Source organism: Rhinolophus hipposideros (assembly GCF_964194185.1).
Source record: "Rhinolophus hipposideros genome assembly, chromosome: 2".
Lineage (NCBI taxonomy): Eukaryota > Metazoa > Chordata > Mammalia > Chiroptera > Rhinolophidae > Rhinolophus > Rhinolophus hipposideros.
This window is the reverse complement of record NC_138048.1, coordinates 58895805-58918766: the sequence shown is the minus strand read 5'-3', so window position 1 is coordinate 58918766 and position 22962 is coordinate 58895805. Positions and strand designations below refer to the sequence as shown.

Here is a 22962-nt window from a genome sequence, read left to right as displayed (position 1 = left end):
CTGTCAAATCATTCCCAGAGGAGAGCTGGATGTCATACTCCAGTTTCTGGCTCAATTCCTGGTGTCTTCAGGCTTTCATTTTGTGCAGGTCTGTTGGTTAGGGCTGGGATTTTTAGCTCTGAGAAATAGAAATAGAGATCTGATGGGGGAAAAGGATAGCTACCCAGTACTCTGTCGGGTACAGACCTCACCCAGAGGCTCAGTGTCCTCACCTATTAAGTCAGAAGATAAGATGCAGCGATTTCTAAAGGGTACATACTTGTATATGTGTGCAGGTTGACCCACAGGTGATGAGGCAGGCTACGAGGGACCAGAGACAGGAACTGAACTCACAGGCTCCCATTCCCACTGCTTGGAATAACCACCCTGAGCACAGCTCTGGGAAGCCCATCCCTTGATAAAAAATCCTCTATGGACTTTGGATAAAGTCGTCCATGTCAGGATAGATTGCATGCTGCTCTGCCACACCCTAATGCTTTACCCTGTTCCTTTCTCTGTATTATGTCCCCTCCTCACCTTGTTCCAAATTGTGCTAGCTCCATTGCCTCCTCCCTCATAAGCCTTATCTTATTCTCCCGACTTTCTGTTCTCAAGCCATATGAACTATCTTTAATTCCCTGACTCTGCCATGAGCTCACATTTCTCAGTCTTTGTGATGTCTTTGTCATTTCTCAGTCTTTGTGATGCACCCTTTCCGTGGAACACTCCTCCTTGCTCTACATTTCCTCATCTAACTAATGTCTACTCTTCTCGCTGATCTCATCTTTTCTATTGTTTCTTTTAGCAAATCTTCCCCCTGCCCTTCTTCTCCCCAAGACCTATGTGCCCCTCCTATGCTCTCCCATGCGTGTAACCCCAACTGGCATCTAGCAACCCTCTGGGCTATGCTTTATCCCCTGTTGTATCCCTAATATTTAGTCACGTGCCTGCCTTGTAATACGTACTTGAAGTATTTGTGAAAGAATAATTCAAGAATAATTAGAAGTAATTCCTCTCCAACCCTGAACATACATAGCACTTTAAAATGCAATGACTTTCATCTTTGTGTAAAGTAGTTTTACACAGTTTCTTAGACTCTGTTCTTTCAGAGTAGAATCTATGGCTGGTTCAAGTAAATGTCATGTTCAAAGACTTTCACATTATTAAGTACTCAAGAAATGTTTACTTGAAGAAGTCCTGTGCTATACGATAGACAACAACAACAAAAAAAATCAATTGTCCAAACTGGGACACTTTTGAGAGTGAAAGGTAGTGCTATTAATAATCACCCTGAGACAACAGGCATCAGTTGGGATTTTCCAGGGCAAGTGGGATGTATGAGCACCTTATTTACCTAGCAACACACTTTTGCCAGATCATTAATAGTTACTTTGTAGACTTTAAGACAGACAGTGCTAGGTCAAGGAGAGCTTCTGGTATTATACCCACTTTCTAGGAGGACAAACTGAGTATGAAAGATTATTATCTCATAGCCAAACAGTTAGCAGTGAGTCAGTGACATGGATAAATAAAATGCCCAGAAGTTTTGATCCTCTTTATTCTTTACCTCAATGAATGCTACTTGCCTTTTGATTAAGTGGGGCACATGCAATGGAAAACGTTGCAATTTAGACGAGTTTTGTACTGCCATTAGTCATTATAAAATGGAAGAAAACAAAATCAAATCTGTTCCTTCTTCCTACCTCTGCCATGATGATCAAGCATCATCCCTTAGTTGTAATCAGAGATAAGAATAAAATGTCCAAGCCGTGGGCTTTAAATAATTTAATTGGAGATTTCGCCATCATCCCAATGCAGCAACCACTTTATTTCTCCTTAAAGAAAAGCACTTAGAGCATTTAGACATCAGTTTAGTCATCTTCTATTTAAGAGCTTGATGCTAGAAAGATCTGTTATCTATGCTCTATTTGGGGGAAATCAAGGCTCAATATATATTACATTTGGATCAGTTTGTGGTTTAGTAGATTCATTGTTATCAACATTGACAAATTAAGGGCCAAATAGACCATGAGAGAACAGTGGAGGCTAGCTTTGAAAGTAGTGTTGAAAAGGTTGAGAGGGAATAAGAAAAGCAGTGTTAGAATCACGAAATCCAATAGCAATAGTGCCATAGTGTTTACAGTTTGCAATGTATGTTTATATTTATAATGTTATTGGATCAATGCCCTAACGATACAGAAGAATATGAAACAGTAGATCCTGACCCAGTAGATCGATGACGGAATGATGAAGGCCCTGGGAGCGGGAATGACTTGCTCAGGGTCACACCTTTATTATAATAGCAGAGTTGGTACAAGAACCTCCCCTGAGCTTCCCCTGCTGTGTTTCATCTGTGCATGGTATGGGGACATAAAGAAGTGTGACTTGTCCTACGTGGAATTTGCAAATGCCACCAAAATCATTCATATCGCTTACATTTCTGCTCAGGATGTCCTGAAGGGTTCTGTTCCCCCCCACCCCCGCCTATTATGCCATGTGTCATAGGTAAAGAGAAAGCCTCTAACACACTAGCCTGCTAAAAGGAAGCTGGATCTTCAGCCAGAGACTTCTCTGTGCCCAGCATGTGCCTGAGCTTCAAGTTACACGGCCACATCTACCTGTTGAATCTGGAGCTAGAGGGAATCCGGATCTTAGGTGAGATATTCAGGTGGTGTGGTGCTCTATGAGTCACCCTGACAGATGAAATAGTATCATGTGCCTGACTGGGACTCTGTAAGGTTCAACTGGAAGGTGAAAACACAAGCCTCTTTGGTTAAAATAAATCATTTTTAGGGATGCAAGCATGAACTATTGATTGTTCTCTATGAATATCTATTTTTATTCTTTTTGTTTTCTTTTTGTATAATCGTGCTAATGTTGTATATTCAAAATGCATTTGAGTTTTCCTGGTGACCAGTGGAGCCCTATCTAATATTAGTGTTAATGATTGAAATGAAAATATACAGTGAAAAATTTTGCTTGAAATTATCTTTGAAAAATACTTAGAAAGGTGTCATGTAGGAGGCCAGCACAGCCCATTTTTCTTCCAGCTTTATGACTAATTAATGTTTATTGTTTGAACAACAGAAGAAGCAGCTGGCTTTTAACTGGGGGCCATGCTGAATAAAAATGGGTGTCTTTAAACAACAGAATCAGAGGGGTGAGAGCGAGCACTCTGTGGAAAACGGCAGACATTGGGAGACCCAGTGTGGGCTGGCAGGTTCACATCTCACATCTCCTGCTCAGGAAAGCCGGTTGTGGAGGACCACTGTTGGCATTTGCATTGTTACCTCTCTCTTCTCTCTGCTCTCACATTGAATATGCGAATGTTAAATGCACAAATGTTCAGACTGCACTTTAATGAAAACTTAACCTCAGAAGAGAGGACAATTGGAGATAATTTTTTTTTTTTTTTTTTTTTTATGGCAGACTTGACAACTGATTGAAGAGAGAAGTTTGTGGAGAGAGAGAAGTTAAAAATGACCCTGGGTTGTGAGTAGGGAGGTTGGTGTTTCATGAATGGAAATAGGGAGGCGTGTAGAAGGGAGGACTGGGGCATGTTCAGTTTAGAGTCATGTTGAGTTAGAGTCATAATATTTTTCAAATAAATATTTCTCAAATAAATGTTGGAGAACCTATGGAGGGTACTCATCTTAGTTCACAATTCAAAAGCAAGAAATAAAAAGTTGAAAATTGTCTATAATTGGGAGCTTCCAATTAATTTTAAATTTATTCTGTAAACTAGGAAAAACCTAATCTCTTTCAATTTGGTGTCTACCCCATCCTTTCTCTGTAAATGCACTAACACAGAATGTCTTAAGCCAAAAGGTTGAGTAAAGGTTAGTAATGTAGGTAAAAATCTCTTTAACTATTTCAAAATATATGGCTACCACAGACTAGCATGTATTCCTAAGAAGATTCAGTCATCAAAAGAGGGATTGCCACTATCCAAATATTTGCTGGGTTTTAGTCTTAAAGAAAGAGGAGCTTTATATTGTCTTTGTTTTGTTACAGGCACATTGGGAAATTGAAAATAATCTGTTTATTGTAAGAAAACTTAGATAAGTAAAAGGAAGTCTTCCCACCACTTAAAGATAATCACTTATGTGATCTTGATTCATACCATTGCAGATTCTTTTTTATACACCTCCACAGTTTTTTTTTTTTCATTTTTAAATATCATGTACTCAAGAGAAATAAAAATGTATGATCACACAAGGAGTAATACAAGAAACATTCATAGCGGTGCCATTCCTAATAGCCCCAAAGTTCTAATATCCAAATAGTCAATAATTGCTGAATGGATAAAAATAATATGATACATCCATACAATGGAATATTACTTGGCCATAAAAAAGAATAAAGTATGAATACACACCATAACATGGATGAAAACATTATGTGAACTGAAAAATGTCAGATGCACAGTCCACACCTTGTAGAATTACATTTATATAAAATGTCAAGAATACACACATCTCTAGAGACAAAAAGTAGATTAGTGATTGCTTGGGGCTGCAACTAGCAATGGGGAAAGAATAAATGTAAATAGGTATAAGGTTTCTTTTGGGAATGATGCAACTTTTCCAATATTAGAAAGCAGTGATGGTTATACAATCCCATAATTTTTTTAAAAAAACCATGTATATGCTTAAAATGAATGAATTTTATGGCATATAAATTATATTTCAATTAAGCTGTCAAAACATATATCATGGACCTCTTTTCATTCACATGCATCTGTAGTTGGAAACATAAATTTAATCAAATCTCTATTGTTGGGCAGAGATACTTTCTCTTGCCCTGATATAGGCTGTAATTACCCAGGAAGGGGGTGAGGCTGTGCATTGCAGCCACAAATAATAAGGCAAAGCACATTCTAAAGCCTCTCTCCAGATGCCCAGACTACCAAGAGTTCGCAGACCTTCTTTAGCAGTCACACAACTCCACATAACTTCATAAAGGAGCCAGTGAGGCCACCAAGACCAAGGTCCCAGATTTTGAATGCTTGCACATTATCCTTTACCTCGTGCAGTTGTGTGAAGACAAAAATGCATGCTCCATGTTTGTGTTCCTCCATTGGGTCTCCTGGGGTGTGTCTTCCAGCTCTTTCATTGCCTGTTCCATCACCATCAAAGGAGGCCAGCACTGAAATAGCAGGTCCAGTTCATCCAGCTGTCCCTTGGGAAGCCTCAGCCAAGCTATCTTACCAACCCCTTCCTTTCCAGTTAGTTGATATTGTTAAAGAACAAAATTTAACACGTAAATTTGAAGATCTAACAGGCTTTATTAAATGAATCACGCAGCATCCCACCTAGCAAATAGAAAGGAGCTCTTGAGGAGTTGCACAATTTGGAAGGTTTTTATAGGTTGAAATTAGGATGAGACAAGGGAGGTTAAAAGAGTGAATTATTTCAGACAAGGGCCCCTTTCCTTAGGGGAAGGCAGAAGTTCTTATCAGGCAGATTACCTCACTAGAATTGAGCAGGAAATTCCAGAGTGAGTGATTTAAAATCCCACTCTTGCGAGAGATTGAAACTGCAATTAAGTTAGGTATTAAGTCTTGGTGGGATTAGCAAGAGCAACTCCATTTTGGGTCTTTTGTTTCTTCTTAACAATGTACAGTTGGCCCTTGAACAGCATGGATTTGAACTGCATGGGTCCACTTATACTCTGATTTTTTTTTCCAATAAATACATACAGTACTGTAAATGTATTTTTCTCTTCCTTATGATTTTCATAATAACATTTTTCCCTCTAGCTTACTATATTGTAAGAATAAGCATATAATACATATGATGTGCAAAATATGTTTTAATCAACTGTTTATGTTATTGGTAAGTCTTCTGGCAACAGCTGGCTATTAGTAGTTAAGTTTTTGGGGAGTCAAAAAGTCATACATAGATTTTCCACCACGTGTGGGTCAGTGCCCCCTAACCCCTGTGTTGTTCAAGGGTCAACTGTATTATCTTTATATTAGCATGTAGGATAGGTACTGAGTTTATTGTTTGTAACATTGTATTCCTAGGCCTAATACAGTTAGTAGGTGCATAGTAAATACTTGTGAAAATAAAAAGGTGGTATGAACTGTCTCATTTTGTGTTTGAGTCTCTCTGAAACTTTTCATTAGTAGTGGACCCCACAGGGATTAAAGTTCCATCCATCAACATTTCTGCTACTATAGACTGGCCCCAGGTCAGACTGGACTGCCTGACCTCTCAGGTTCATTGTCTTCCAGGCACTCTCACAACTGTTCTATGTTCTGGGCTTACCTGAGGTCAAAAGCTAACAGACTTGTGCGGGGGCTGAGTTGGGATAAGCCAAAATACATTCGCGTGATCTGACCTTATGCTGTCGCAAAATGCAAACAGTGCTTACTACTACAACCACGAGCTGGAAACTGAGTAAAATTGTGCAAAATCCCATGGGTAGATACAAGTCATCATTTGTTCCTATTGGCTTGATTCCTCTAAACTAATAAAGAAAGTAACTTGTGACATGATATTCCCCTCCAGAAAAGACAGTACTCATGAAAAAGAAAAAAAGAAAAAAAGAAAAAATATTCACTTCAGAAATCTGATGACATATTCTTTTTACCTGGAGATCATTTTTTCCCATTGTACAATGAAGTGTACAGAACAGAAAGTAAACAAACCTTTTGTAAATTGCTTCATTATCTGTAATGCTGCAGTTACTAAAAGCCTGCCGCTACTGTTCACCGTACCAAGTTTTCATCTTTTTACAAAAGGCTGATGCTTATCTGACTGTGCCAGGGGTCTTGTCAAATATCATACACTGGTACCTCAGTGTTGGGAAGAGAACCCAACTCAACTATAGAGTTCGTTCATCAAATATTAAAACTGTCACTTGTACTTAGTTTTTCCTGGAAAAAAAAGGCTTTGGGTATTTTTTAAAAGAATTTATTGAATATAAAGTTGTGAAATAACCATTGCTTTAATTCCATGTCATTCCTATAGCTGAACTATATCTTTAGACAATTTATAAAATTTATATATGATCCATGTGAGAAAGCCTAGAGTAGTACATGCAGGACGTAATGTAATAAGGGACAAATATTAATCCTCTTTTTCTCCCTCACCCCTCTCAGTGCCTGTCCAGAGTCATGGGCTAAGAGAACATCACCAGTCTTTCAGAGAGAGCATTGTGTGGCTTTTCTAGCCAAGATGAAGGATTCACTCACTCATTCAATGGATAACATTTGATTATAAGTCCCAGATACTACCTTGGCTACTGGGAAGCAGAAATGAGCAAGATGTGAATGAAGCCAATTGTAAAGGGTTTTATGTTTGACAGGAGTTCAAACACACCTATGAAAAATTACAATGTAATGGGACACTTCAGTATATACCTTTCCTAGAAATAGAGAAATTATTTCCTATCAATGGAGAAGATTTGAAGGGAATGAGCAACAGGGACGAGATTCCTTTGAGAGAGAGAGCTGGAAGGACAAGTAAAATCTGCATTAGTGGAAATGGGTTTGGGGAAGTATTTCAGGAGGAGGAAACAAAATGAGAAAGAGTCAGAGGCAAGAAGTGCAGGAAGCTGTGTGTGCGGGTGAATGTGGTGGTGATGGTGGAGGGCGGGAGTGCAGTGTAGAGTTGGAAAAGCCTATTAGGGCTTGATCATAGAACCAGAAAGGGGCAGTTGAAGAGTTTCGACTTAATTCGGTTGACATCATGGAACCTTTACAAGTTTCCGAGTATAATGTGGCATGCTATCCTTTGGGAAGAAGAATTTGGTTAACCGGTTGCAAGTAGCATTAAACTGAAGAGCTGGGAGACTGTTGAAGAACATGAAATCTAAGGACCTAATTATATGGATAAAGAAACTGAGACCAGAGAGGAGGGGACTTGCCACAAGATTACATAGCAATTTTAGGGCAAGGAAAGGACTATACACTCCCTCTCCTTTGCCTCCCCATGCCAGTCCTAGTTCTAATCCCAAATGGTTGAGATCCTCTGACTCTTCCTCTCCCTTCCCAGTAGTCTGCTTACATTGAGGCCTCATCTCTTGAGGTAGTTAGCTGATTTTATTTAAATTTCCAGGCCCTATACCTTCTGCATCTTCCTCTGCCTTTTATAGGAAGGAAGAGGAGAAGAAACAGTTGAATATCTACAATCGTGAAGGCAAGCACTGTGTTAAGGACTCACAGAGGTATTCGACTCTCAGTCCAGAAACAGAGAAAGACAAGGCAACCAACGACACTATTCAGAGTCACTCTTAAGTAAGCAGAGTGATGGGCTGTGTCTCCATTGGAGGTGGCGGTGGGGGCCAGAGGCCTCTCAGAGGAGGGAATATTGAAGGGAAGTCTGAAGAGCTTAGGGAAGTGTTGCTAGGTGGATGGAGAAGGACGAGGGCTCCTGGGAAAAAGAAGAACATGTGTAAAGACAAATAAGCAGGAACAGGTAAGATGTGGGAAACCATTAGAACTTCAATTGGCTGGAGAATGGGGGTCATGTAAAGGACTGGCAGAAATGTCTGAAGGGCTGTGCAAATGACACTAAGGAGTTTGGTCTGATGGGTTTTAAGCTGGTGAGCGGCAACATCAGGTTGGTATTTACCTTCCGTATTCCATGCCCCTTTCGTCTTTATTATTTCTCTCATAGCTTCTTCGTATCTTTTCCTCTTGGTCAGCTGTGGGAGATTATGAGTCCTGCACGTTGGAGTGTTCCAACTGAGACCAGTGAGTGAGCTAAGCACTGGAATGCCTGGGCTCAGGGGAAATCTCAGCTTACCCACATACTAGCTTTGTGTTAAGAGAAGCTACTTAACCTCTCTGGACTTCAGTTTCTGGGCAAAAGAGAGAAAATGATAATGCCAAACTCAGAAGGGCTTTGTGAGAATTAAATGAAATGCATATGACAAATCCTTAGAATATTGTTTGGTACAAAGAAAAGACTGCAGTGGGCTAGACAAAGGCCTTTGGGTAAGGAACTGTAATGTATATAAGGGAGTGGTGGGACCAGAGCCTGGTCTTCCGCAAAGTTTTGTGTGCCATCACTGGAACAATAAGAATGCTTCTGTAGGCCTTCAGCCTCAAGTATGCAATCCTGATTACATGACCTATGCCCTACCTGAAATTTTGTGCTTCTTTTAGGCTTTGATTGGTAAATCTGTATTTCTCTAGCACTGAGTCTACAAATTTACACAGTATTCCCTTCTTTCTCAAGCCCCTGCACACAACAGGTTTTAACAGGGATGTTGAGAAGAGTGAGAATATAAGAAACCAGATCAACAAATGAAAATGAGGCTTTAGATTTGAGTTTGAACTGGCAACATGGCATGTGGTTCATCAAGAATCCAATTTATGACTTTGCCTCTTATACTCTTGGTGAGTGCCTCATGCATTGAAGTTATCTTTAGTGATTAACTTTATACAATGCTTGTGCTAACACCATGTCCACCTGAGCAATTCATAAATATTTCAGGAGGAGAAACACAGTGATCTTCCCCAACACACTCATATAACAGTTTCAACATAATTGGTAGCATTTCTGGATCCGACACAGCACTCTTATAATGTGTATGATGGAGGAAATGAATGACTCTAATTATACCTTATTAAATCTTATTAATCCTCATTAGAACCCTATTATTCTTTATAAGTGGGTTAATGGAGAAAAGAAAAAAAGAAATGCTGGTCAAGTCCCGTTACAGCTGACGAAGATTGGGTGAATCCATTCTTTGTGTGATACAAGGTTTTTTCATACTAAACAGTGGCATTCAGAACATCAGTTTGCTGAAATGTTGAAGACAGAGTAAGTGAATTGTGTTGTAATCGGATCTGATCTTTTTAAAATCCCACAACATAATCTTTTTTTTTAAAATTAAAGTTTATTGGGGTGACAATTGTTAGTAAAATTACATAGGTTTCAAGTGTACAATTCTGTAATACATCATCTACGTATCACATTGTGTGTTCACTACTCAGTCAGTTCTCTTTCCATCACCATGTATTTGATCCCCTTTTAAGAGCTCAGATTTCCTATTCAAACCATGTTAGATGCAAAGAGAAACATATTTCATTATTTTATGGAATAGGTACTCTTGACCTTATCTCTCAGCTACTGTCTTCATATTTTTGTATGTGTAGATGAGAAATTGAGAGGAAGACAGATTAAGCCATTTGAACCCAGGACTGTCTGAATTCAAAGACCTTACACAGGGAAGGTGTTAAATAAATGCCAAGGGCAAATATACATATATTTTTATTTCTTTCTTTAATTCTTGGTTAAAAAATTGTCACCAAATCCCAAAAAGAACCAAGTTTTGGAAGTTTCATGAGTAGTTATTTGCAGTGTATTCTCAACATTCATGACTGGGAATTAGCTCCTGCTGGAGGTCAGGGTCTCCTGGTTGGGTGGATACATCATGGGATTAGTCAGGTGACCTGGCTAGGCAGAGGTGAGTTCAGGTGCTTTTGTGTTGGGCAAGTCACTTTACCAGAGTTTCTATCTCTGATGTGAAAGGGGGACTATAGTTTGTCCTATAACACGAAGATCTGATAAACCACTGAGGGAGAACTAATTATGTACTGAGGTGAGGGATTCTTATTGTAGATATTAATAGAATACAAATACAAGGAAACAAAACCTCCAGCCTTGGAACGCCTTTCAGGCAATGGCTGCTGCACATTATAACCCCTCTACAGTAAATGGTGGTTTTCATGGTTGCTCACATTTACAAATGTCAGAGGAAAAAAAAAATCCCTCAAACTTTCCAAGAACAGGCCTGCCTTTATTCAAACCAGTCCACCCAGTTCGCTGATATATATATATATATTAGCTATAGGCAGAGTAAGCTTTCTGGGCTTCCAGATAGATCTGGGGGAATGAATGTTCAACCTCCAGGGGTTCCTTTATTTGAGCACAGAACAGAGGAAGTAGCCCTGAAACAACTGACTCTCTGCTATTCAGGGCTGTCAATAAGACCTTCCAGGAACTGACTCCTGGGTCAAGGGAAGCTCCAAATCTCTTCATCCATTGGGTGGTCCGTGTGTCCCGCTGACATGTAACCTAATTCATTGTTCAGTGGGAAGGAGGGAGTAAGGGCCCTGCCTAGAGGCGGGAACACCGCTGGGAGTCTGAGTACGCGGGTCCTGCGCCTGGATTCGTGGTGTGTATGACTCTGTATAAGTCATTTCTCCTCCAGAGCTTCACTTTTTTCATGTGTAAAGTGGAAGGTTTGGAAGCTGATTTTTGCCCGCTCTGACATCCAGTACATTTTGAGTCGGCAGGGAATCCAGGGCGGGGCTCAGGAGCCACATCTCAAAAGGGGATTCCAGGGAAGGATCTCTGCTGCTCAGGCTCAGCGCCCTAATTTGGCACTTTAAGAGCAGACGCAGGTTCTGTCATTTCTTCAGCCCCTCAACTTGGCCACTTCCTCCTGCTACGTCTTATTCCTCTTCCTGCAGTGCAGGCAAAGCCCCCACACCTCCCTCTTTTCCTTCCTCCTTTGCAAGCTCCCTGCATCCCCGCGTCTCCACCTCTTTCTCCCAAGAAAGCAAATGCCCGTTGTGAGCCCACCTTTTGGCCAAACCACTGCCGGCTGCGAGCACCCCCTCCTCCGTCAGGCGAGCGTCGCTCGGCGGCCCCGCGGGCACCCGCCTTCCCATACCTTACATGGACAAATGCGTGCAGGCAAAGTCAGGAATTCAGGCCCCTGACGTCAGCTTCCAGCTCTCAGGGCACCGCACGGGAGACCAAGGGGAGGGGGTGGGGACGGTGGGGAGGAAGGAGGGGGAAAGGCACCAACCAGCAGCCGCTCCAGCCCTGCCGAAGTTTCACTTTTTGTCTGTGGGTTCGCTCCCGGGCCCCGCGCGAGCTTTCCCGGGATATAAGTAGCTTTAGCGAGCGGGGGACAGCCGGGCGCTGCAAGGTAAGGGCTGGCTGCACCGCCCGGGGCGCGGGGCGCGGTGCGGGGCGCGGGGCCGGGCCTGTCCGGGGCTGGGGACAATGGGAGGGGGAGTGCCCGGGCACCTCCTCCTTCGCCTCTGCCTCCGCCTCCAGCCGCCGCCGCCGCTGCTGCCCCGGCTGCCTCCTCCCAGAGGTATTGTTGCAAATCCTCCTTCCTTCCCCCCACCCTCCGCCCGCGGGCGCCTCGGGAACCCCCAGCCCTCCCCGGGCGCAAGCGCCTCCGGGGTAGCAGGAGCGCGGGCGCAGGGCGTGGAGTGCGCGCCCTGCCCGGGCCGCAGGGCCGCGGTACGGAAGTGCAGTCCGCCGCGCAATCACAGGGTGCACGCCATGGGGGAGGGGGACCCCGAGCTTTTCGGAAAGCAAGGCCCGCAGGCTGGGCGGGGTTGGAGCCCTTCATTACGCGCCCCCTGCCCAGGCTTTTCTGGGCGCCTAGGGGGCGGGGCCACACCCAGCCGCTTACAGCTTTCGCGGAATCCCAGTTGTCACAGTGGAAGGGGCCTAGGAACCCAGGCATCCAAGCCCCTCATTTTACAGTTGGGGAAACTGAGGTCCAGAGAGAAGGAGGGCTTCCTCCGAAGTCAGTCACTAAAAGCCAAGCTGCAATTAAAATAGGTGGCTCCTGATTTCAAATTGTCTTTCTCCCAGCATTTCCCCAGCACCCACTGTGTGCCAGGCACTGTGCTGGGTTGTTGAGTCAGAAAGGCAGATGAGGCCCAGTTCCTGTGATTAGGGAGCACTCAGACAACCAAGGAACCAAACCGGACCCAAGATAGAAAAGGCTGAGTGTTGGGGAAAAGGCATAGATAAAGTTTTAAGCAACTCAGAGAAAGAAGTTTGATTTTTGGCCCCTGGGGAGGGAACAGAGATGGGCCTTTGGGGGAGCCCATGCTTGGTCATGGCTTTTGAAGGATGGGAGTTGTCTGAATCCAGCCACTGACATGGAAGGAGGGCATTTGCACAGTGGTGCGGTGGGGGTGGGGAGACTGCAGACCAGAAAAGACTAAATAAAATGTGGAGAGTGGAGATGAATTGTAAATGTTACTGTTTTGAGGGCGTGGGGTTAGAGGAATGGGGTACATGATATGAGACAATAAGTGAATTGTGCCTAAGTATTAGGTCAGAAAAGTGTCTTTGGAGCTTTGGGGTGCTGGGGGATAGAAAGATTTCTCTGGCTTCTCTTCCCTTCCCAGGCAGGGATCCACTGCCTCCCAGCCCTTTACACAAAATGCAAAAATTTAGGGTCATCTCTGAGTCACTTTCCTAGTATTAGACTCACTTAACTTTGTTTCCAATCCTCTTTCTCTTTTTTCCTCCTCCCCTTTTTCCGGCTTGCCTCCCAATAAAACTCATTCTCACTAAGGTGTTAGTGACTTAATAGCTTAACTCTCCCAGAACTTGTACATTTTAAGAAAGCCTTTAAGTGGAGGGAAGGAAAGTATCTAACTCCTCCCCACTCCTGCCCCCTGTCCTTCTCAATCCTCTCTCTCCCTCCCTCACAGATAGGGAAATAAAAATAAAGGCCCAGAGAAGGTGGGTGCTAGTTTTAGAGCCTGAAGTGAATAATATGGACAGTGTATGTGTCGGGGGCAGAACTCCCAATAGGGCTCACTCTACACCATTACCAACCTTCCTCCCTCCAGGGTTCCTGCCAGTACTAGGGAAATGTTAAAAGGAAGAGTGTGTGTCTTACATTTAATCTTTGCAAGATAGTCCCTCAGTTCCAACACTCAGGACTTTACAATCTGGATTGTAGACTCGATATGGCAGAGAAGTAGTTGGGATTAGCTGTCTGAGTGGAAGGGGTACAGGCCTTAGAGATTTGGGTCAGACCGTCCCCCAGTGTCATACACTCTGTAAGCAGCCTGCTGCCTTTGGAGGTGGGCAGAGGAGGGAGAAGCTGAGCTGCTGAGCTAGTTTACTATGGCTGGTACTGAGTGAGACCCTTAGGGTGCCAGAGTCTGGTGGAGAGGTCCTCGCTCTGGGGGAAGTAGACAGTCAGTTCCAGGCAGTAAGTGGTGGAAAAGGAGGCTTGATTATGACGGGCCTTAGAAATGCCTGGCTCAAGAGTTTGAAAATGACTTGAAGCCATCAATTGAGGGTTTTCAATAGACCAGGACATTATTGAGAGGAGAGGGACTGGCACTGGGAAGCCTTCTGCTGCCCATTTCTAGTGAGAGTGGCAATAATTTGGCCTGAGAATGTTATCAGTGGGTGTTCATTCGTTTACTGGACCCATATTACTGAGTACTTATTCGCCTTTGGCAAATCTGAAGATTTTATTGCAGGCTCCTGTATTTTATTAGGTTGGTGCAAAAGTAGTTGCGGTTTAAAAGGTTAAAACTAATTCCAAAATCCGCAATTACTTTTGCACCAACCTACTAGAGACAGATAAGTTGTGTTTTATCACTTCTAAAACATACTTTTCAAATTCTAATATTACTGAAATTGGGTTGTCTTATGATTACAGCTGTGCCATCGTTGAGCACTTTTTCATTCTAAGTTCCCAATTGGATCTTACAGTCAATGGTTTAGATTTGATAAAATTTGTTAATCATACCCTGTAGGAATATACAAGTGCTTTGCACTTTATACAGCATTTTCCCATCATATGTTCCATTTGAATCTCAAAAATCCCCTGAAAATTGGGCCTGGTGACACTGTCATCTCCACTGTAACCCTTGCCCAAGGTCACACAGCTAATTAGAAATGTGCTCAGAATTACAACCCAGAACTTTGACTCTTGGTGTTAATATGTGATTTTACCCTGCTGTGGAACTAGCATGGGTTAATTAGGAACTGGGGAAGTTCCCAATTGGATTTGATTTCAGAATTATGGTTAAAATGCTGGAATGATGATGGGTTTTTGGAAGGGCAGAGTGTAACCCACAGGGAGTGGGAAACCCCCTGAGCCCAGAGATTTGCTGCATTTAATGGAAAACTGACAGGGCAATAGAAGATGCCAGGTAACATGGTAAAACCAGAGGATGGGACACGTGGCTATTTATCCACAGAAAGGAGAAGAGCAGTGCAGGAAGCACGCATGTTCTGGAGCCTACCTACTGGGAACCAGGAACTGGCTGGCCCAGGGGGTACGAAAATGAAAAATGGTCCCTGTCTTTGAGGAACACACGTGTGTGTATGTGAAAGCATGTGTGCACCTTCTCACATGCTGTTCTAGGGGTATGTTTCCACCACTCTGCACTGAGGAGGGTCGACTTCAGGGAAATCACCACTGAGGGAGTAGTGTCTGAAGAGAGTCTTTTGGGCCAAGTAGGAGTTGCCCAAGTGGAAGAAGGACAGGTAGGAGATGACCTGTGAGGCGAATGCTCATGTAGGGAAGGTTTATTCTTGAGGCTGTATTTTGAATAGCTAGCATGAAGGGGGCTGTGGAAATTGGAGAAAGGGGAGGGCTATTATTTTTTGCCAAGTAGACTTCAATTATCTTGTAGCTTATAGGGGCCACTGAATGGTTCTCTAGAGATTCACATGAGAACAAGCCTGGGCAGGAGCTCTGGAACCATCTCTGGGAATAGGTATTTGGATAGTAATACAGGAAGCATAGTAACGCCTTTGAGTTGAGTGAAACTGAGACTTTGACCTTGGGCAGTAATTAGAAGTCTTAGCTCAGTGTGTGCATTGGTGGGTGGGGACTTTTCCTGGAATATGGCATAGAAGGTTGTGCATTGCTGGAAGAAACTGAGGTGAGGAAGGGGAGATAAAGTTGTGCTGCGTGCAGGAAGCTCCGATCTGGGTGGAAATCCATGGAGTTCAAGGTGTGTATGAGGCAGAGAACGTGAGGGTGAGAGAAAGGGAGGAAGGAATGGAAGTGTGTTGTGGGTCCGCTCTGGGTTCCCTGGAGGCATGGAGGAAATAGCCAGTGCATTCCTAATGCAGATCACAGAAATGAAGGGCACGGATGTATCCTTGAGAACTTCATCTCTTATGACTTTCCACAAATAGGGTGAGAGGGTGGCCAGAGGGTTAACGGGATTCATGCTTGGAAGCAGCTAAACCACAGAATTCAGGCTAGAAAATGTTACTCTTCCTGTTGTTCTTTCTTGATGATATTAGTAAGAATAAGAACTTTGAACATTTCTGGAGTACTTGACATGTACTTATGTAATTCTTATACTGATTCATTAAAGTAGGTTCTATGATTATCAATTTCATTTCGCAGATGAGACAATGAGTTTGGTTAAATAAGGTTGCACAACTACTAAGTGACATGGCTGAGTTTCTAACATTTGACTGATCTATATAGCCTTGTCACCACTCTTTTATATGCCCACAGAATGAAAAGTTCAAATAAACATTGGTTTTCAGTGTTCTTCCTAGGAATTGAATTCGGTACACATTTATTGGGCGCCGGCAGGTTCATCATTGAGGGTTTACCTTGGTGAGCAGGCTTCTCAATTCCACACTAGTTACTCCTACCATTCCCTCTCTTAAGATTGTACCATTTCCTGTATCCTTTGGGTGTTTTCTTTCCCCAAAGCTAACTGGAGAAGCGAAAGCCTCTCTAACAAACCATCTGCAACAGCCCCCTCCTCCCCTGCAGCCCCCACCACCTCCTCCCTTCCATAGTCTTCTGTAGTGATAAGGATTTTTTCTGTTTTATTGAGATATCATTGCCGTCACTGTATAAGTTTAAAGTATACAGCATAATGGTTTGACATGATTACTGCTATACGTTTTGTTAGCATCCATCATCTCATATTGATAGAATAGAAATAAAAAGCAAAAAAGGAAAAATAATTGCTTGTGATGAGAATACTTAGGATTTACTCTAACTTTCATATATAGCATTGAGCAGTTTTAACTACAGTTACCATGTTGTACCTTACATCCCTGGTACTTAGGTGATAAGGATTTGAAGTATCCCTATAGAGAGGCAGTTGGGGCACTCAAATAACAAAGTAGGGTAGTAATAGAGGGTCTTCAACTCAGTCGTTGCTCTTGATCTATGCCTCCTAGAACAAGGCTAGTTCTTTGGAGTAGAGTGAAATAGTTCCTGTTGGGTCTCGCCCTCCCTGAGTCAAGCAGACCCTTTCTTCCAAGAAGTCTTATAGGCTCAGGACTCTGAGGGATCAACTGCAATCCTTCCTATGCCCTTTGTACCTGCCTGAGGTGGGTCATTTGTGTTTTGATGATTCATAGATACCATGTTTCCCCGAAAATAAGACCTAGCCGGACAATCAGTTCTAATGTGTCTTTCAGAGCAAAAATTAATATAAGACCCTGTCTTATTTCACTATAAGACCTGGTAAAATATAATCTAATATAATACCGGGTCTTATCCTAATTTTTGCTCCAAAAGACGCATTAGAGCTGACTGTCCGGCTAGGTCTTAATTTCGAGGAAACACGGTAGAGGCATTTTCTGGAGTGAGGAGTCCGACCTTAGGAGTGGCACCCAGCAAAGTAAGTAAGACCTTGGTTTTCTCATCTTCAAATCCCTGTCATCTCTGGTGGCCTGAAGATGTTCAGTAACTGAAATGAATGAACAACGTTTAGTAACACAATACAAGCACGAATCACCATTTGATCTTATGTGTTTGCTTGTCTTTGTCTCCCTTGCACTTTAAAATAAGTTTCATGAGAATTGCAAGGATACCTTTGTTAACGGTATGTTTCCAGTGTCCAGAGGAGAGCCTGGTACATGGTAGGTGCTCCAGAAATACTTGTTAGATGAAGAAAGAGATTGATTTAGTTCACTGTAAGCGTAGACAGCAATGTGGGAGAAGGGGTACTATTTTTACTGACCCAGATGCTTGAGTCTCTGGAGTCTCAGGACTGGATTGAGAATCACCTATGTTGTACCAGCCACAGTTGGTATTGGGCAGTTCCACTGTCAGGGTCACGATTCGGGGACTGGGAGTGCAGAGTTGAGTCTCTAAATTAGCTCTCCTAAGAGTAATTGCCATTAAAACTGCTCTTTCACTTTTCTCTCACACAGCCAGGTGGTTCTGTTGTCTTTGAACATTCGTCTGTTTCTTTATCCATGCCTTTGCTAATGCTGTTTTTCTCTACACGGAGTTCCTGGCCTCTCTCCATTGGCCCTGCTTGTTTTAAATCTATGGGCCTTTCAGTTCAAAGCCAAAACCCACCTTGTGCCATGAAGCCATTCGTAGATTTCTTGCCCCCTTCTACCCCACATATATGTGATGAAATCCATCTCAACCTCTTGTATTCAGCTCAGCACATGTATACTGAGTGACTATCGTATGCTAGACAGAAATGCTAGATACTGGCTTATAAAGACAAGGGTCTGTTTTCAAGGATTTTGATTCCAGCATAGGAGAGAGATTGAAATAGAACACGGTAAGGTCCTGCTAGAGTGATGATCAAAGGCCTAGTGGGAGCAGTAAGAAAGGAGTGACCAAGCACCTGGAAGAACTGATGAATGCTCGTGAAAAACAAGACATTTGGGGTGGGTTTTGAAGAGTGAGTAGGAGTTCATATGGTGCACAGGGGTGGAAGAACTTTCCAGGCAGAGAGACCTTGATAGGTATGTATAGGCCTAAGGTCTAAGAGTGTTTGGGGAATAGAAGGATGTGTTTGGAGATCACTGTGAAAGATGGTGATGGCTAGTGTGAGGGTTAGATGGTAAAGGCTGATAGGATGAGCTTAGGATGATGGCAGTGGTTGGGAGTGGGGGGCAGGAAGGTTTGGTTACTTTCTGAGCAAAGGAGAGCCTTGTTGGATCCGTGCTTCCGAGAGCTCTGGTGGTAGAGTGTTAGCAGGTCAACCCGCTAGGCAGGGACCCGCTTAGGAGGCTGCTGAAATGTTCTAGGACAGAACTACTGGGCCTGTACCAGGTCAGCAGGGTAGACAGGGAAAAAGGGATTCTGGAAGCTTTTGCTGTTAGAATCCTGTCAGGCAGCTTAGTTCTCAGGCTTGTCCTGCTAATTATTTGTTAGCTTATCAGCCTTGGCTGGAAAACCTGTTTTATGGGACCAAAGCTTACCCATAGTAGAACCTCAAGCTGGCGGCCAGTTCCTGCCTTAGAAATGCGGCTGGGGCCTTGGTACCCTGTAATCTGCTTCCTCATTGTACAAGGCGAGGAAACGGAGGCCCCAGGAAAGGGACAGACTTGCTCAGTCACACCTTTGTCAGCTGAGCTGGAATTGGGCTGTGGCCAGCCCTCTTTCAAAGGTGTTTTTGATTCTGTTTCTGCTGAGCCTGGCCTGACACATTCCTTCTCTGTTAACCCCCACCCCCAGGGACTTTGCTTTGGAGAGTTTGGGAGGGGATATAACTTAGAAATCATTGTTACTGGTCTTGAACTTTGTGCTTTGCACTTTGAAAACAAAGTGATTAAGATGGTTCAGCTTGAGTTTGTGTGTGGTGTGGGGATTTATTTCTTTTATTGCCATTTATGCCTATGGCTTGTTTGCAAGAACCAAGCTTCTGCCTTCATGATAACTGCCAGGTTCCTTGCTTGTGACAGCCCCACCTCCACCCAGACCCTCCCCTTTTATTTTTACTTGTATTTGCGTGCCTAAAGGTTTTCAGACTGCCGATCTGTTATAGGGTAAATCCTCCTGTTTTTTCTTTCCCTCTTAAACCTGCCCACTGTAACCCATCTCACAGAACCCATTAGTATTTCATAGCCTTCACAGCACTTTTTACATAGTGAATGCATTTTACAATCGGTTTTATTACTCAGCTCCCAATTGCAATCCAAGAGATGGGTCTGCAGTGTTAGTCTTGTCTGGTAGAGTGTGGGCAAGAGTTCAGGGGTGGGGAAACCTTCCCATGGCGTGCTTGGCCTTAAGTGGCAGAGTGAGAATCTGACTCTTGTCTTAAAAACTCTTATCCTGCTTCTTAACTTCTGTAAATGCGCTGGAGAAATAAATGTGAAAGTCCTTAGAAAACTCTATACACAGGCAAGAAACTGTTATTATTATTTCATTGTGTGCTAATTAGTAACATTAGCTCCCTGTGTCTGTGACATTGGGAGGCAACTGAGAATCAGTTTAGAGACTCCAGAATCCCCAGGGTATGAGGTTTCCCATGCTGTCATTCCCCATGCGGTCATGCCGTAACATCATCAATGGTTTTTGGTATAGGAAAAACAAAGGCCTGTGTTTGAGCCACCCACTAGCCTGTGATCTTAAGCAGGTTCCAGAATATCCCTGAGCGAGCCTTAGTTACCTTCAAATAGAGATCATATGATATATCACAGTGCTTTTGTGAGAACCAGACACGTTTCCATGACAGTGCTTTATAAACAGTAATATTGCCATTGCTGGTACCCCGTGTAGTGTTTAGCACACAGGGATGGCACCTTACCCTATGGGTGGTCATATGGGATTTAGACCCAGGCAGCTCCAAGTTCAAATCCTAGCTGTGCCACTTAGTGGAGGACGCTCCCTGGGGTGGTCGCAGACATGATTTGGTTTACCGACTTACTCGTTTTTAGACCTCTTATTAATGAGGGCACCGCTGTTGAGAATACTGCACTCAGCAAAGTGGGGTGAGTGCCACAGACATTCACAGCCCTTTCCAGGCTATGCAGAGAGAGATGGTTCATCACCAGGGTTCCTTCTTCCATTGTGACCGTCCCACTCTCTTGGGTTTTGTTTGTGTCCGTTGTTCAGCCCTGCAGGCTGTGCTTCTCCTGCAGTATTGGCTTGTGTCATTGCTTCATATCAAAGCCCTCTGTAGTTCACATGGAAAGCTAGTGCTCAAGGGAGCAGTCAGCCCTTCCTCAGAAACTTGAGTGGGAACCTTTCATGGTACCTGTAAGTGAAAGGATCGAGACGGGGCAAGGTTGTTTTACTGACCTTCAGGGAATGTGCTTTGGCCTTGTTCCACCTCCAGTATGGATACTTTTCCTGCCATAGCCATTGTCAGCATTCCTGAGTCATATCAACCAGCAGCTCAGCTGCCCCCTTGCCGAGAGCTCAGGAGGTAGAGGGCCTTCCTCGTTAGGAGAAGATGGTCATGGGCAAATGTAGTACGAGTTCCTTGGCAGTTTTAGGAGACCTCGTTTTGGATGTTAAGGGATTCCTGCCCTTAATATCAGCCTCAGTCTCCTTGTCTGTAAAAATGGCTGTAGCAACAGTAATTGCTTCAGAGGTAGAGGGACTGTACTTTCTGGTTTTCCCAGGACAGCCCTGATTTATGCCTGTTCCTGGTTTAGTATTAATTGTGACCCCTTTCACTCTCAGAAGTGTTTGCTTTGGGGGATAAATCATATGGTCATTCTACTTGTGGGTGAGCATTGAGCGAGGTAGTGTAAGTAATATTCTTTAGGCCAGGCCTAAGCTAAGGACTCGGCAAACTTCTGCTGTTTTTGGTAGAGAAGATGCTAGGTGCTCAAGAAATGTTTGTCCAATTGACTGTATTCATGAAGGTAAAAGGACAAAGATGTTTGAAAGGGATGTCTAGATTGTGGGTACTTAAGAGTTTATTAGGGTTGATAAAACATGTCCATACCTGTTTGAAACATAAGAAAGTGCCACGAGAGCAGTACAAATAAGTACTTGGGGAGTGTGTGTGTCCACTGAAACATGTGCAGATGCTTGTTGGGAGTGCGGGGCGTTGGGTTAACATTGAAGGATAGGAAGTCTTACTCCAAGATGTCATGGGTAGCTAAAATTGCTCTGGTTATTAATAGTTAAGAAAGACGTTTGATTCTCTGGCCCTGAGTGTACTTTAGCTGGGTTTTTGAATGTATTATTTTCCATCCAGGGCCCATGTTGATAAAGCTCTCTAACTATAACTTCCATAGCCCAATGCAGTACTAAATTATGTGCCAATAGGTCAGCAGAGTAACCTGTACTTACTCTTCCTAATGAATTTCCACTGAATATGGTCTTGTTTAATGCCCAGGAAAAAGAAGAAGAAGAAGAAAACTTAAGTGGCATCTAGAGCATCTGTCTTGTTTGGCATGGAAAGGAAGCATTTTTAGGAAATGCAGTAGGGAGTTGTCATACAGAGGGCGGGGTGTGCCCTGACTCATGGGAAAGGCAAACTGCAGTGACCTGGAGGGTAAGAGACACCTTTTCTTAGAAAGAGCTGAAAGGTAGGTCAGCTTTCCAGTAGTCTGTCATTTCCAACCTGGAAATCTCTCTTCTTGGCCACAGCCGAGCAGTGTTACTTGGAGTAATGGCAGCCAGACAGGACCCTAAAGATACATTTGTGCATCTATATGTTATTTACCTGTGTTTATTTATTCAACACCATGTGCCATGTGTACTTGTGAATGACTGAGTGAAACTCATCTGAGTTTGGGGATGGAAACATGAATGCTATGTGACCCCTACCTCTAGGAGGTCATTTCAATCATCAAGACAGGATATAAAAGTATGTGAAGAAATATATGGTGGCTCTGATTGAATGGTGACAAACTCTAGGAACCGGGACCAGACAGAAAGTTGATAAATGAAAAGACTGTCATTTGATTGGGCCTTGAAGGATGAGAGGAGGAGAGGGTAGTTAAGCAAGGGAAATACCATGGACAGAGACACAGAGGTGAGAAAGAGCATGGCGCTTTGGAAGACGGGAGTCACTGAGGATGGACTGTCTAGTAGAGAGGCCATGGAGATGAGGATGGAAAGGTGGGTAGGGGCTCAGGTTGATAACGGTCTTGATTACTGCACAGAGGAGTTGAGACTGCATTATGAAAGGAACATCAAGTAGGGAAGGGAAGTGATTGGATGTGTGCTTTAGGAAAATAACTGGTTATAGTACGCTGGATGGATTGGAGGGGAGGGTACTGGATATGGTGAGATGTACTGCAGTAACTCAGGCCAAAAAATAAAGTGAAGCTGATTTAGGGTTGAGGACATTGATGAGAGGCATGTTTTGCGGGTAGAATAGAGGCCACCTGTTCTTTTTATTTAAATAAGAATAACTCCAGACTTGAGCAAGAAGTCCACAGTCCTCGTCCCAGCAAAACCCCAAGGTGATCCCATCGTCTGCCCAGTGTCTTTAGAAGGGTGTCACAGTAGATGGCTGAAGAGATTGCTATCTGTCAAGAGGAAGATCTCTGTCCAGTTTTATCTTTTAAGAATCCATGAAACCTCTTACTTCTAATG

At 43.3% G+C, this 22962-nt stretch overlaps 1 protein-coding gene across 10 annotated transcripts in view; it reads left to right on the top strand.

Moving 5' to 3' along the window:
• Nucleotides 1-11637: 11637 nt before the first annotated feature.
• LPP (LIM domain containing preferred translocation partner in lipoma) overlaps nt 11638-22962 on the top strand; it is a 639752-nt gene continuing 628427 nt past the window's right edge. For 5 of the 10 annotated variants that reach the window (XM_081077933.1, XM_081077927.1, XM_081077928.1 and 2 more), the window contains exon 1: nt 11717-11877. The gene's annotated coding sequence lies outside the window, so the exon portion shown is untranslated. Of the gene's footprint in view, nt 11878-11994; nt 12049-22962 lie in introns of those variants that run through there. The other 5 variants (XM_081077934.1, XM_081077931.1, XM_081077935.1 and 2 more) reach the window with 4 other exon arrangements.